The following is a 7,518-nucleotide window of genomic DNA, read 5'->3' as shown; positions in this document are numbered from 1 at the left end:
AATTGTTTTCCACCATATAAATAAGGAAAAAGAAAAGAGCCACATGATTATATAGATTGATGCAGAAAAGGCATTTGCAAAATCCAACGTCCATTCCTGATAAAAACACTCAACAAAGTATAAATTGAAGGGAAATTCCTCAACATAATTAAGAGCATATATACAAAACCAACAGCCTACATTACTCTCAATGGAGAGAAACTGAAAGCCTTCCCTCTGCAAACAGGAACCAGACAAGGATGCACTTTGTCACCATTCCTATTCAATACTGTGCTGGAAGTCTTAGCAAGAGCTATACGACCAGACAGGGAAATTAAAGGCATCCAAATTGGCAAAGAGGAGGTAAAACTCTCTCTGTTTGCATATGATATGATCCTGTAGAAAACCCCCAAAACTCAGTAAAAAAGCTACTAGACCTTATTGGAAGATTCAGCAAAGTGGCAGTGTATAAGATCAACATACAAAATCAGTTGGATTCCTCTATACCAAAAACAGCAGCACTGAAAAGGACATAAGAAAAGCAATACCACTTACAATAGCCACCCAAAGAATGAAATATCTAGGAATAAATGTAGCCAGAGAAACAAAGAACCTATACAAAGAAAACTACAAAACACTACTACAAGAAACCAAAGGAGACCTACAAAAATGGAAGAATGTACCATGCTTCTGGATAGAAAGACTTAACATTGTGAAAATGTCAATGCTACCTAAAACAATTTACACATATAATGCAATCCCAATCCAGATTCCAATGACATTCTTCAAAGAGATGGAAAAAATTATTACAAACTTTATAAGGAAAGGAAAGAGACCCAGGATAAGCAAAGCACTGCTTAAGAAGAAGAATAAGGTTGGTAAGCTCTCACTCCCTGACTTCAACATTTATTACACAGCTACAGTGGTCAACACAGCTTGGTACTGGTACAATGAAAGATACATTGGTCAATGGAACAGAATTGAGAATCCAGAAATTAACCCATCCACATACAGCCAACTGATTTTTGAAAAAGTACCTAAATATATAACATAGGGAGGGGATAATCTCTTCAACAGATAGTGCTGGCAGAACTGGAAAGCGATATGCAAAAGATTAAAACAAGACCTTTACCTCCCACTCTATACAAAAACCAACTCAACATGGATTAAAGACCTAAATGTGTATCCCAAAGATATGAAGGCTACAATGAAAAAATTGGGACAAATGTGAGGGCTCTAATTCAGGGAATGCTCAGACTACCAAACATTTTGAAAATGACATAAACAAAAGTAGACAAAATAGATGAGTGGGACATACCAAAAATTAAAAACTTATGTGCATCAAAAGACTTCTCCAGAATAGTAAAATGGGAATTTACAGAATGGGAAAAAAATCTTTTGCAATGACACATCAGACAAGGGAATCATATCTAAAATATGTAGGAAACTACAACACCTCTACAAGAAAAAGACAAATAACCCAATTAAAAAATGGGCACAGGACATGAACAGACACTTCACCAAGGAGTTAGATCTGAAAAACATATGAAGAAATGTTCACAATCACTAGCCATTAAAGAGATGCAAATCAAAACAACAATGAGATATCATCTCACAGCAGCCATAACAGCAAAGATCAAAAAAGTAGAGGACAATAAATGCTGGAGGGGATGTGGAGAGACTGGGATGCTCCTGCATTGCTGGTGGGATTGCAAAATGGTCCAACCACTCTGGAAAGCAATACGGCACTTCCTCAGAAGATTGGAAATAGAAAAAGCTTATAATCCAGCAATTCCTCTACTTGGTATTTACCCACCAGAAATACAAGCCATAACACAAGTAGATGTATGCACACCAATGTTCATAGCAGCACTATTTACAATAGCAAAAAGATGGAGACAGCCTAAGCACCCATCAACGGAAGAATGGATAAACAAACTGTGGTACATACACACAATGGAATATTATCCTACCTTGAAGAACAACAAGGAAGCTGTAAGCTATCACATAACATGGATGAACCTTGAGGACATTATGTTGAGTGAAATTAGTCAGTCACAGAAGGAGAAATACTGCATAGGACCACTACTGTAAAAGACTAAGAAAATGAACCCATACTAAATGGGAATGGGATTCTTGGCTGGTTACCAGGATGTAGGTTGTAGGGTGACTGGAGGGAGGGGAAGATGGAGCACAGGGTAGGGAATAGACACCGGATAGTTTGGGTGGTAGGGAGAGAGGCATTACACAAGAAGGGTTAGGGGAATGGAAGAACAAGGAGGATGGGAGAACAGTTAAGCAGGTTTGCATGGGCTAAGTGGGACAGAGGTAAAGAATGATGTATGCACAACCTTGGAACAACAGGACTCTGAGATACAGGGATTGAGGTATGATTTGAATGGGTAAAAAACTATTTTTGATAAAGGAAACAAGTGTAAATTGCCACAATTTGATGAACTTGACCTATACTTGCGGATGTAGTAGCTCAAAATACTTACTGAGAGCAAGAGTCTTCACATCAAGGATCAATCCTATGTTCTCTGTACAGGGTTGATAGGGACAGGCAACTTAGACATTGGCTGCCTAAAATGGTGAGCTATAAATGTACAAAGTGACTGGCTTACAAGTTTTCAAAAGGGATTTTAGTTTCAGAGTGTGCGGGGGAAGGTAGAAACCCCATTGAATAGTATTCATCTTGTATAGATGTGTCTGGTAAAACGAGATGGGGATAAGATTCTTATGATTCAATAGTGAGTAATTATTATCATGACTAATTACGACTGTTACAACTATAAAGGTAGAAGTTTTGTAACATAAGGGCGGGGGGAGATTGTTAATCTTACATTTCTGGAATAGCGGACCCTAGGACCATCAAGGGAGAAGCGCATGAGCAGAATGTGGGACCCTATCCAGAGAAGCAGTAACTAACACCAGAGATGGAGACAGAGATGAGGACATGGAGAAATAGAGCAGCTGAGGACTCTAGATTCATGAAAAGAGAAAGGCTGTGTGCTGGCAGCCAGAAGACAAGCTTATCAAATGTGCCCTTGGATTGTTTAAATGATTATTTATTCCTGAGCATTTTTGTGTACATCCCCCACCTCAAAAAAGAATGATGATGCAGAGGGGATTGTAATCATTGCAGTGAAAAGATGAGTGTAAAACTGATGTTTCCCCATGTAAACTATCACTCAATTCACAACAGTTTTTTTGTTTTGTTTTGTTTGTTTTTTTAAAGATGAGTTGTTTAAACCCACTAACCCATGGGAGAAAGACATAGCAGTCTGCTTCTATAAAGATTTACAATCTTGAAAGCTATTTAGGGTCACTATGAGTTGGAATAAACTCATAGTTAACAGGTTTGGTTTGGATTGTATGCACATAAAAGTTTAATTTTTTTTCTGTTAGAAATGATTCTGCAATGGACATATGATGCCCATTTATAACTGAGTTCTTAATATATTAAATCTATGTCCCAACTATAGAGAATTTGCTTTAGAGTTTGACTTTTCTGAAGAAATAATAAAACTGGCATAGGTTTATGTTCCATGCAGCATGGCTAAAAGACCCAGGCCTATTCTAATTTGTTAGCACTTGTCTTCTAACAAGCTGAGTCATTAGGGCTTAGGTAACAGACTGGTGTATTGTTAGAAGGTCAAAAAGAAACCTTAAAAGCCATCTCTTATCATATCTTCAATTTACTCTTGGGATTTATGAAGCAGTTAAAGGATTTTTGCCCAAGACCAGAACTTAGATCTACTCAGCTAGTAATACTGGTCTTGTTGTTAAGTACCTTCTAGTCATTTCCAATTCGCAGAGACTGTGTACAGGGTTTTCGAGGCTGGAAATCTTTGTAGAAGCAGAAAGCCTCATCTTTCTCCCACGGAGTGGGGGGTGGGGTTGAACTGAAGACCTTGTGGTTCACAGTCTACTGCTTATCCTATAAAGCCACTGTGTTCCCCATTGTAATCATACAGCTACTAATACTTTCACATCTGAAGACTATGGGGATATAAGATTTGGGGGCAAAATCAGAGCTAAGTTCAAGTACAGTTAAATTATGCAGAACTTTCAAAGGGATGATTCCAACTGTTTCTGCAACCATTAGCTAAAAACCCATCCAAATCTTGAAAATATCTTTCTAAGTGAAAGAAGGGAGACATAAAAAGGTCACATGTTGTATGCTTTCATTTTTATGAAAAGTCCAGAATAGGTAAGCATATCAAAACAAAATAGGTTAATGGACGCCAGGGACTGGGGAGGAAGTGAAATGGGGATTGACTACTTAATGGGTATGGGATTTCTTTTTAGAATGATGAAAATGTTCTGGTATTACATAGTGGTGGTGGTTGCCCAACATTGTGAGTTCACTAAAAATAACTTCATCATTATTTATTTCAAAATGGTTTACAGGGTAAATTCTATGTTATATTTATTTTATTTCAATTAAAAAAAAATCATACAGCCTATGTCAAGGAACAGAGGAGATAAAAGGGTCAGATGGGAGAGTAGGACTGCATAATCCCCAGTATGGTCATTCCATAGTGAGAGGATGTGGGTACACCCCACCCACTACACACAACCCTATTTCCAGCCAAGTAAAGGTGATATCCAGAGAACAAGGCTCAAGTTGGCACAGGCCTACTTGGTTTTGGAGGCCATAAGAACTACAGCCCTAGATCCCCTGGAAATATGAGAGTAATTATAAAACTATTGCTACAAAATCGTAGAAACCTTTATTAAACAAAAATATCAAAATGTGGAACTATTGTTTCTCAACATATCTTCCATATATGTCTACCTACTTCTAAAGACACTGTTTCCATCTCTCTGACATAATTCTCTAAAAGAATTCTGTTGTGTTGTTGTTGTTGTTGTTGTTAAGTGCCAGTTAGGTGCTGTTAAATCGGTTCCACTGCATAGCAACCCTATGCACAACACAATGAAACAGTAGGTGGATCTGCTCCATCTTGACAATTATTATTACATTTGAGCTCACTGCTGCTGTCACTGTGCCAATCCATCTCGTTAGGGGTCTTCCTCTTTTTCACAGACCCCCCCCACACACACACACACACTTTACCAAGCTTGAAAACCTTCTCCAGGCACCAGTGCCTCCTGATAATAGGCCCGAAGTATGAGAGACAAAGTCTCACCATCTTGGTTTCTAATGAGCATTCTGGCTGTATTTCTAACACAGATTGGTTTGTTCTTCTGGCAGGTCATGGTACTTTTAATATTCTTCTCCAGCACCATAACTCAAATGTATCACTTCTTCTAAGGTCACCCTTATTTACAGTCCAACTTTCACATGCATATGAAGCTATTGAAAACACCATGGCTTGGGTCAGGTGCACCTTAGACCTCAATCTGACATCTGTGCTTTTGAACACTTTAAGAGGTCTTGTGAGCCGATATGCCAACTACAATACGTTGTTTGATTTCTTGGCTGCTGTTTCCATGAGTGTTAATAGTAAATACAAGCAAAATGAGATCTTTGACAATTTCAATCTTTCCTCCATTTACCATGATGCTATTTATTGGCCCACTTGAGAAGATTTTTGCTTCTTTTACATTGAGGTGAGCCCATACTGAAGACTTTGGTCTTTGATCTTCACCAGTAAGTATTGTTAAGTCCTCTTTGCCTTAAGCAAGCAAAACTGTATCATCTTCACATCACAGGTTGTAATGAGTGCTCCTCCAATCCTAATGCCACACTCTTCTTCATATAATTCAGTTGCTTGGATTATTTGCTCAGCATACAGATGGAATAAGTACGGTGAAAGAAGACAACCATGGCACATACTTTTCTTGATTTTAAACTATTCAGGTCCCCTTGTTCTGTTCCAATGTCTGCCTCTTGGTCTATGGACAGGTTCCTCAGCACAATTAATTGGTCTGGAATACCCATTCTTTGCAATACTATCCATAGATTTGTCATGATCCACATAGGCAAAAGCCTTTGTAAAGTCAAAAAAGCACAGGTAATCATCTTTCTGGTATTCTCTGCTTTCAGTCAGGATCCATCTGATTCCAGCAATGATATTTTTCATTCCACATCCTCATCTGAATCCAGCTTACACCTCTGGTAGTTCCCTGCCAATGTGTTGTTGCAGCTGTTTTTAAATTATTTGAGCAAAAATTAACTTGCATATGATATTAACAATTTCCCCCCTAATTTCCGCATTCCATTGAGGTCAACTCTCTTTAGAATGGGCACACATATGGATCTCTTCTGATCAGTTGTCCAGGTAACTTTGTCTTGGCATAGAGGAGTGAGTGTCCCCAGTGATGTATCACTTTGTTAAATGATTTCAATTTGTATTCCATCAATTCCCAGAGCCTTGTTTTTTGCAAATGCTTCAGTGCACCTTGGATTCTTACTTCATTATTTATTATTGGCTCTTGATCATATTCTACCTCTTAAAATAGCTGAACATTGACCATTTCTTTTTGATACAGTGACGCTGTATATATTCCTTCCATCTTCTTTAGATGTTTTCTGCATTATTTAATATTTTCCCCATTGTTGTTGCTAAGTGCCATCGAGTCGACCCTCTATAGGGTTTCCTGAACTCTATAGGTTTTGAACTGCAGGATCGGTGAGCCTGAACCACCGATCCTGCAGTTCAAACCGATTTTGCAGTCTTGTACATTAACCCACAGCAGCCCACCAGGACTCCATTTTACCCATGTGGTAGTAATGGTGGTGTGCCGTGGACTTGGTTCTGACTCATAGCAACCCTGCGTAGAATTTCCAAGACTTAAATCTTTATGGGAGCAGAAAGCCTCATCTTTCTCCCTCATAATGGCTGGTAGTTTCAAACTGCTGACATGAGGTTAGCAGCTGAACCACTATGCTACCAGAGCATTATATTCTGCCCAAAGAACCCTTCAATACTATAATCAAGGTTTGAATTCTTTTCTTCAGTTTTTTCAATTTAGGAAATGCTAAGTGTGTTCTTCCCCTTAGGCTTTCTAACTCCAGGTCTTTGCACATTTCATTAAAATACTTGACTTTGTCTTCTTGAGCTGCCCTTTTAAACTTTCTGTTCCGCTTTTTTACCTTCTCATTTTTTCCATTAGCTAAGACGGAAATCAAGTTTCAGATTCTCTTTTGACATTTATCTCTTCCTTCTTTCTTGTCTTCTTAACGACCTTTTGCTTTCTTTCTGTATGATATTCTTGATGTCATCCCTCACTTTTTCTGGTCATCAGTCATCAAATCTGTTGGTGGTGGTGTTGTTAGGTGCCATAAAGTTGGTACGGACTCATAGCAACCCTATGCACAACAGAACGAAACACTGCCCAGTCCTCAGCCAACCTCACAATTGTTGCCACACTTGAGCACACTGATGCTGCCATATTGCTAATCCATCTTGCTGGGAGTCTTCCTCTTTTTCTCTGACCCTCCACCTTACCAAACATGATATCCTTCTCCAGCGACTGGTCCCTCCTGACAATTTGCCCAAAGTATGAAAGACAAAGTTTGGCCATCTTGGCTTCTAAGAAGCACTCTGGCTGCACTTCTTCCAAAAC

This window comes from Chrysochloris asiatica, unplaced genomic scaffold (genome assembly GCF_000296735.1).
Source record: "Chrysochloris asiatica unplaced genomic scaffold, ChrAsi1.0 scaffold00077, whole genome shotgun sequence".
Taxonomy (NCBI): domain Eukaryota; kingdom Metazoa; phylum Chordata; class Mammalia; order Afrosoricida; family Chrysochloridae; genus Chrysochloris; species Chrysochloris asiatica.
Note: the sequence above shows the minus strand (reverse complement) of the source record.